Source organism: Gavialis gangeticus, unplaced genomic scaffold (assembly GCF_001723915.1).
Source record: "Gavialis gangeticus isolate Ggan-Ray unplaced genomic scaffold, GavGan_comp1, whole genome shotgun sequence".
Lineage (NCBI taxonomy): Eukaryota > Metazoa > Chordata > Crocodylia > Gavialidae > Gavialis > Gavialis gangeticus.
The window spans coordinates 103,246,769-103,255,924 of NW_017729022.1; the positions used below are offsets into that span (position 1 = coordinate 103,246,769).

The following is a 9,156-nucleotide window of genomic DNA, read 5'->3' on the forward strand; positions in this document are numbered from 1 at the left end:
CCCTTCCCCACTCCTCCAGCCTCCCTGACCCCTTACTTATCGGTACTGGAGCCTGGGTCCAGCTCCCTGCTGCTGGCATGCTGCCTGCCCTGCACAAACAGGCAGTGTGCTTTCAGCACCAGAGGCAGCCAGAACATCTCTGTGGAGGACCCAGACTCTGGCTGCCTCAGGGCACAGTCTGGGATTGCGTCCTGCCCTGCTTTCTTTTTTCTATGGGGTTTTTTGACCCTTGGATATCCAGCAGTCTAATTTTGCCCCTGCACTGCAAATCTGCAGCATGGGAAACATTTTCCTGTTCCTGCATGTTCCTCTTGCAGCATTTCAAAGGGGTTTGAGATGCTGCAGACGCACGTGCGGGCTCATCTGAACGCATCCCGAAAGGCCAGCTATGCCATGAGATGTCTGACATCAACACTGGTGCACCTGTATGACATACAGGAGAAAGAAGCTCAAGTTGTTCCTGACTCTATTACATGATATTTAATGGAGGAGGAGCTATACAAATATGGATTACCATTGAAGATGGCCCAAATTCTCACAATGCAGAGACTGTACTTCCAGGTCTATTCTACAATGCACAAATTGTCCATGCATTTAGAGAGCACTGTTTCCCTTCTGAAAACTGTGATACTGTACATATAAGCAATGCAAATAGTGTTACAGTATTTTTCATTTTCACACCTACATCTAGAGCTAATCATGTGCAACATAAGTCATTAAGAAAAATGTTCCTAGTTAAAATGACTAGATTTATCTTCAAAGAATGTTTTGTGTTTCTGGTTTTGTTTGTTCAGAGTTTTTGGGAAGGGAGAAACAAATCTTCACAGAAGATGATAACTGAATAAAAATATACTGGATTTGAAGTCAAAAGTACTGAACACTCACAATTCAAATTAGTCAGTGTTTGCTGTGGGAACTCGGCACGTGGAAAAAAATCTCAGACCTTCTCATTTATCCTTTGGATACATCTGCTGAAAGACAGGGATTAAGGTAGAGCTACCGGATATTGGAAGATGACATAGTGGATAAGCAAATCATGTACACACAAGTGGGAGAGATAAAGTAACTATAATTTCCAGAAAAATGTAAAAATCCATCTGAAATATTTAAGGAATTTCTCATGGTTGAGATATTCATTTAGATTTGAGAGAAGCTGTGACAGAATACCTACAACAGAAAAGTACTACCAACGACAAACTTTTTTAATGCTGTATGTAAAGTGTCTTGCTTATGCCCAAAGCGTAGCTGATTTTTTGGGGATTCTTAGTAATTATTTCTGGTAATAATATGCAGTGTTAATATTTTTCCAACTCTCAAAACTAGAATTTGGGTATGGTTACAATGCCAACTGAAATCTTCAAGTGGAAAGCTTCCCATTATCTTAAAGACTCTAGGGGGAAGATTGTTAAGCTGTAATACTCATTGATGCAACATTTTAGAAAGAAGGAACTTGAGCTCCAGAACTCTCACCTCAGAAGAGACTGAATTGGGGATGGAGGTAATGTACTTCAGCCTCTTGGTCACAATATTAGACATGTTCCAAAGCAATGGCATCATCTGTTCCCAAACCAATGCAGCCACCGCGCCAACTGATGTACTCAGGGATGTTAGACAAATTATAGGTGCCCAATCTGTCTATAAGTGACTCTTTCTCTAGATTGCAGAGAACTGTAGCTGTTCCACAGCATGCTTTAAGAAACAGAAGGGAGATCCTAGAAAGAAAACAACTAATTGCACAGATCTGCTTTGGAATATCACCACCAAGAGCTGTAGGGGGTCTAGTTCATTCTATCAGGGAGCAACCACTGATTGGAAGAGTTTACTTGTTAAATTAAATGTAGGAATGTAATAAAGGTAATTATTTTCTTACTCTAAAGTCTCAACCTTAAAACCATGAAAGAGACCCAAAAGAACATCAACTGCTGTATGAGGCAGATGCCCTAGAACAGAAGTTTCAAAATTGTTTGCCCCTACAGACTAGATCTAGACCATGGAGCTTTTTTTAGGCTGGATCCAAAATTCAGGGCTTCCCACTTAGCTGGACAATCCACAAGTGCAGGTGGCAGCATTAATTCCCAGAGCTGCTGGAACCTAGGGAGTTAACATCACCGTTGCTTACCCCCTCCTTCTTTTCCCCTGCACTGCCAGTTTTAGTCACCAGGGGTGACTAAAAACCCTGATTTTGGTGGCAGTTAATGGTTGGATGGAGACAAGTGACATTAATGTCCTGGATTCCGGAGCCACCCAAAACAGCAGAGGCCGTGGCAGCTGTACAGATGTATGTTTGATACCCCTGCCCTAGGGAAACTCTAGCATAACAATCACTATGCCAACATATAGAAGCAAAAAGGGACTAGCTATTTCAAGTTAAACAGCTTTGTCTTTTCTGAATGGAGAACTAAATCCTCAGTGCTATACTTTATATTACAGCTGTTGTGTTACACTTCAGTGCTTCTTGACTATATCAGTAACATAATTTCAAAGGTTTGATGCAGCTCCTAGTAAAAATCAATGGAAAAGCTTTTATTGACTTCACTGGGAACAGGATCAGGTTGTAATTGTGTTCATGGCAGGGAAGGAGATTGGGCTGGTAATCCTTTACAGTCCTGCCAGGAATGTCATGTGATTCATCATTTGCCCTGTTTGGTTTGCAGTCATACTATCTGGCTGTTGGAATGCTAAAACTTATCTAATGCTCAACCTTTTAGGTAATCTTGATCTTTGTTAGGAAGCTCCTTCTAATTGAAGAATATTTCAATATTTGTCTTTTTTCTACTGGCAATCATGCCTGCTCCACAAGAGCACAGACTAGGCCCCTTGTCGATCATGCCCAACACCTTGCCACACCATGACAAAAATAGGCCACAGTGGGCATCTGCTAAATTTCACCAGCCTGGGAAAGTCAGCCTACAAACTAAGAGAGTTATTATACAGATAGCTTGAGTAACAAACTGTGCTGTATGCGATATGTTGTGAGTTCAACAACAAAACTCTGGACACTGCTGTGTTGAACGAACAGTTATTTTTTATTACAATTGTCTGGAATCATACCCAGGGTGGATCTTAACAGTTGCATCAGTATGCAGATCTTATACCTGCTTTGCCTCTGACTTGATCCAGTCCAGTCCTATGGAGAAAGAGAAACCAAGAAAGCCTCTGGCTCTTCATGACAGAAAAAATGGAGTCCCCAGTGCTGCAAAACTGCCGCAAAGCGAATTGAACCCTGCAGTGCTGAACACGAGAGCTTTGGCCTTAAAAGGACACAATACCATGCGTGATTATAGAAATGTTGTTGGGTACAACTCTCAGAGCCTTGGCTGCCCTTCTACAAAGGGAAAGAAATGTATATACTTAAGTGTTTGCTGCTCCACCACCCCCTGAAACTAAAAAAAAATAGTATAGGAATCAGTTCTACCATCAACACTGACAAGGGAATCTTAGGGTAATTCATTTTTTGCTGTGCTGGCTGTTCATGGGTGGCTCCAAAGAACTGAAAGAGTAGATCAGTCATTTCAGCACAAAAGTTCTGCCTTAAGAACTGGCACTTCTCAGGATAATCAGCTCTGGTGGATCAGCATGACCTCCTGACACCTGTCTTATAAACAACTACTATTTTTTCCCCAGTTATAAATTTTAATAACTGTGGAAAAAACTATGCTACTCCAGCTTTAGATATTGGTAAATTCAGAGGTGACAGCACTGAATGGTGAAACTCGATCTTCTGAATTTACTCAACTGGCCAAAGACTTTTTCAATAGTTATATTATATGGCAGTGGTCATGGAGCTGAAGTAGGGGCTATACTTGGCTATTGTACACCAGTTCCTGTAAACTTTTGTTGTGTGTCCCAATTTGTATCTAGACTGTTAGTTTTCTGATGCCAGTACATTCTCACTTTCATTCTCCGTGTGTGTGCACAGCAGAATATAAACCCTTTACAGAATAGTTAATAATAGTTTTCTTATATTTATTTTGACAAAAATATTTACCCCAATGTTGTTGATTGCTTGAGCCATATTCATTCTGTTCTGGAAGCTGCATATTGCTTTGTGTTTAAAAATTAAAGGCACCTGAGAACAGCCATTTCTGATAGCCACTGGGTATTTCCTGGATGTTATGGTAAAGGCGCTAAAGGGTCATGCTAAATGTGTATCAGTTCCTTTAGTCTCTCTCTCAAACAGCCTGGTTGGCCTGCTAAAATCAGAACTATTTGTTTGCGTTTAATTTTGTGTAACCTTTATGTAATCATATCTTTCTAACCAGAAATAAATGGATTCTTTACAATTATTGGAACCAGTCATACTACAGAGATCCAGAAGATTTCATGCCACAGAATCTCAAGGCCAGGATATACCCTTGATTTTGTTTCATGAGTTGTGAAACTGTAATTCTTTTGTTCAGTGTCTTTGAAGTAGCAGGATCTTCTGATTTGTGCTCTCAGCTCTAGTTTACCTTAACATAGATGATTTCTGCATAAGTTTTCTTTTCTTTATTTTACTTTACCTTTTATGAATATATGAAAAAATTACCTTATTTTAACAGCTTGCACAGTGATGAAAGATAAAAATAACACAACACAAGAGAAATCATTTTAAACATCAATTTTTCAGCTGTAAACCTTTCATAGGAACCAAATTTGTCTCAGACTAAATGATTAAATTTACCAGAAGTCACAAGTATCCTCCACAGTGGTTCTGTTGTGTACAAAATATCAAAGGAAAATAGCTGGACTTCTCACCAAATAGTTCAGAATATGAACTATAAATGATTTTTGCAAAGATCTATCAAGAGCTTAATTCAACTCCAAACTCAAGTAATTTTATACAATTCAAAAATGACTCCCTTTGCTTCTTACTTCTATGTGCCATTTCTACTAAATCAAGCACCTTTGTGTAGCAGGCAGGAAAAAAAAAGTGCTTGGAAACTTCACTCTCTACCTCACCCTCCACAAGCATGGAAAAATCAAGCTTCTGCTGTGAATGTTTTCTGCTGATTTATGTCTACAATGAGCACTTTGTCATTATTGTGCATGTTATCCATTCACAAGTACAGTGTTTTCTCATTCAGAAAATCTTGTGATACGTACAGTTGCCCCTGTGGGATTCTTGGGTGTGCAGGAAAGGAAGGACTGGGTATACAATATTCATTTAGACCTCTGGGGAATATACATATCAACTTCTGGGGCATATTTCATTTAAGAATATCTGGATTATGCATGCAGAAGAAAATTATGTAAAGGTTACAGCTCATAAAAGTTAATTTCTCTACAAATAAGTCTTCCATTCTAACCCCATCTCTAGACTGTAACTGCCCTCACAAACAATTACTAGTAACCTTGCCAAATCAGTGCAGTCTTAGTGATTTAAAAAAACTTCTATTATTCCCTATTATTTTTATTACAGCAATGTTTAGAAACCCCAGAGGACATTCAGTGAGACAAGATAATGGAAACACAAAAAGAGTCTCTATACTGAGCAGCTTGCATTTAAAATATACAAGACAGATGGAGGATGAATAGGCAGAGAAGAAAATGATTTGCCCTAGGTTGCAAGAGAGGTCAATAATAGATCTTTGAACAGAAATGCGAAGTCCTGATCCTGTGCCCTACTTGCTGGACCTCATTACCGCCAACATTTGGGAAACAAGTTGATACCAGCAAACTAATTTTCACTTCTGACCTTGCTTCAAGACATATGAAGCTTGTGTATGAATACTGTCTTCTAAGAGAAAGTTGTAATCTGGTGTTCAGGGAAAAATAGTATAGTGTATGTAATACTAGATTTTTTATAAATAGAGAGAATGTAATGTAGGGCTACAGAAACATATGGTAGTACAGTCTCACAGATTTAGCCTTTGCAGAATTGTATATATGCATTGTTTTCTACCAAACCAAACATCTTCAGCAATGGTAATCAACATATTGGTTTGCTTAAACTTTTGAAGTGATTGTATCCTGAAAACTAAGTGTAAAAATAACAATACAGGCATTTTATGCTTATTAGTTTCATTGCTTTGTTTAGCCAGTACAATCCATTTACAAGTCAAAAGAGCTTTTTTCAGTTCTGGCACTGAATACTCAACTAGAGATCTAACATTTAAGTTGAAATATTTATTCCTCTTGTTATCATTAGTGGTAAAGGGTTGAATTTTGCCAAATGTGTGAAGCTGAACAGAATCTATTTAATTTACTTCTACTTGTATTGATTCAGCAGTGCTAAATAGCAGGAACAGGACAGTTAAGCAGGGAGATAAGACTCAATGACGCACCAGGAACAGAGAGTTGCTGAGTAAGAAGCAGCCATTTCTATTCCTTTCCTTCTCTTTCTGGCATTGCCATAAAATCACTTCACTAGGGTCAGTAATGGACAAATAGTATTTAATTCTTAAAACAAAGTTCCCAACTCTTAAGTTGCTGGAGATACGACAGTACAAAATCAAAGTCATGGGCCTTGTTCAGTAAACACTAAAGTTTAAGCACGAGTACTCAGTAGCCTTCAGTGGGATTACTGATGCACTTTACATTAAATTTATGCCTTAATATTTTGATTAATTGGAGCTGAAATCCCACCCACCATTCACTCTTCAGGCTTTGAAAGGTTTTATTTTATTTCTGGGGTAGTTTATTGAATAGGCAAGTGTCAACATAAAGAGGAGAAAAAATCCTGTTGAGCATTGTTTTTCTATTTTCATCATTAGTAGCATCTAAAATGGTATTAGAAATACAGTAGAAAAACAATATTTTGGGTTTACACACACATTATCTGTGCATTCTACAGCATATTCTGTAAGTTGAGATGCACTGTTTTTTCCCCCCAGTATAATCAATTTGTTAGGTTCCCCGTTGTACTTTTTTGTTCATTCCCAAAGCAACAGGGGGAAGAAGAGGTTCTTTCAAATAGTCGAAAGTGACTGCTGGAAAGCCATAAAAATTAGTTCTTAGCATACTAGTATTTTCGGGGGCTGTACCTACTGGAAACTTCTTTTAATTGACTGTATACTTCAAGATATTTTAAGATAATGTGCCCCAGTCATTCATAAATTAGTCATGACATTACAACAGACAATCCAAAGAAAAATTCTCATTTTACTTTCTATTTTACTACAGCATTTTTGTCATTTGCATGTTATTTTTCATACTGTGTATTATTAAAAAAAATTCTAGAAGCCTAAAACTACTAAATATTTTACAGTTTAACTGAATACTGTGATGGAAAACAAGATGATCAAGAAATAATTATATCCTGTCATGTGATTATTGCCTTCAAAAGTTTTGGCTGGACCCCCCCAACTACATTGACTTCAACTGACTGAGACCAGTTTATGTCAGTTAAGGAATTACTGTATTTGTCCTTTTTTTTTTTTAAGGTAGAAAATCATTTTAGATCACCTGTCTAATCTTTTCCCTCAGTGACGTATGCTATCTTTTTCATTCATGAGAGGTAGAAAGTCCAGGCTTGGCTATAACACTCTTGTTTGCTACATAACAAATAGCGTTATATTTAAAGAAAAATTTGAATCGCTAGCTCGAAGCACTTCACAGAGATGAGTATTGTTCCCCTGTTCTAGAGTTGGGGATAAGAAGGGACAAGAGGAGCTAAATGCTTTGCACAAGGTCACATTGGGCAGCTTGTAGCAAGGTCAGGCAACAAATCACTCCCAATTCTCAGTGCTCAGCTCTGCCACCTAAGCTACAAGTTTTAGAACACAAAAAGCTTTCACAGATGTGGTGCTGGGACCTTGGCACTCCTGAACAAACATCACAACAGGGGTCAAACCTAGATTTTGAAAGTCTCCACATAACTAAGAAACATTAAGCAACAGCATTCACCAGCATTTTGAACATGTGAGCCTGCCCAAGAAATATTAAACACCAATATTAAACAGTAAACTCCTAACACATTTTGTTTTCAGCCAACAACAAATAAACAGGAAGACACCATGCAAAAGCCCAGTACTAAAGAAACCTGTACAATTGATACACTTCTACCTAGCCCCAAGGTTTGCCAGCAATGAAGCAGGGCGGCTGGCTTTGAGGGGAGACTGAAAGCTTTCCTCTTTCAGTCTCCCCTCTCTCCCAATGGGGAAAACAGCTAGACTGATTTCCAAAGGGAAGCAGAATGATACCAGAAAGACATGAAACTGGGCAAAATAAATATAGATATAGATAACCTGAAGAATCTAGGGATCTGGTCGTCATGGAAACAAGTTCCCACTAATGAGCTTTCCTGGATAAGGGTGATGAATGTCCCAGTCCCATAAATTAGTAGGATCCAGGCACGATTAAGAGTCAAGGGAGGGCCAAGCCTGGATGCGGACCCTGGATCTCAGTTTGCCCTTTCCACCAGTGTACTGAGCTGGGCTCTTCACATCCCCTGTGGGCTGCCTTCCTGCTGGAGGAGACACAGAAAGTTTCCCAAATCCGAGCTGACAAAGGGGCCAGGTAGAAAAGGCGGTGGGGGGAGCTGCCAAGACTCTCCCGCCCCCCGTGCCCTTCTCACCTACCTGCAAAGCGGCGGCTGCTAGGCAGCAGGACCCGGTGCCTGTAGGTTTCTCGCCAACAGGAAGTCTCCTGCCTTTCACATCACCCCCTCGGCTGCCCAGCCCTCCCGAAACAGGGCCACTGGGGTCTGCCCCCGCCCGGGCGGAGACCAGGCTCGCTGGACCCCTCCCGAGATGCCACTCACCTGGGGGAGGCCGAGGCCGAGCCCGCCCCTGCCCCTGCCCTGCGGGCTCTGCCTGCCGGGTCATCGGCCCCTGCCTGCGGGGCTGGCGCACGCCGGGGCGGGACAGCGCCGCCCGGAGCCTCCTTCCTCCTCCCCGCCGGGGCGGACGCAGCTTAGCCGGCGCCGGGCGGCAGCATCCCTCCCCGGGGCGGGGGCTGCTCCGCGACCGGGATGGCAGCGAGCGAGCGAGCGAGCGCCGCCCCCTCCTCCTGCAAGCCGCGGCGAGGCGGGGGCGCTCTCGGCTTCGTGCCTCCGCCACAAAAGTTGCGCCCCTGCGATGCCAAGTCGGGCTGTGGGGGCACAGCTGCGCTCCGGGCACAGCCCCGCCTGGTCCCCCCGCTGGAGGGGGTCTGGCGGGCAAGCGGCCCCCTCATTGCAGCGCCCCCTCGGGGGGTCTTGGGTCGTCGGCTCCCCTCGCCCTGAGAATCATCTCA

At 41.6% G+C, this 9,156-nt stretch overlaps 1 protein-coding gene across 5 annotated transcripts in view; it reads right to left on the minus strand.

Moving 5' to 3' along the window:
- Positions 1-8,863, minus strand: part of KIAA1644 (KIAA1644 ortholog) — a 280,240-nt gene extending 271,377 nt beyond the window's left edge. For 4 of the 5 annotated variants that reach the window (XM_019515763.1, XM_019515764.1, XM_019515762.1 and 1 more), the window contains exon 1: positions 8,502-8,857. The gene's annotated coding sequence lies outside the window, so the exon portion shown is untranslated. Of the gene's footprint in view, positions 1-8,501 lie in introns of all 5 variants that reach the window. The other variant, XM_019515760.1, reaches the window with a different exon arrangement.
- Positions 8,864-9,156: the final 293 nt, after the last annotated feature.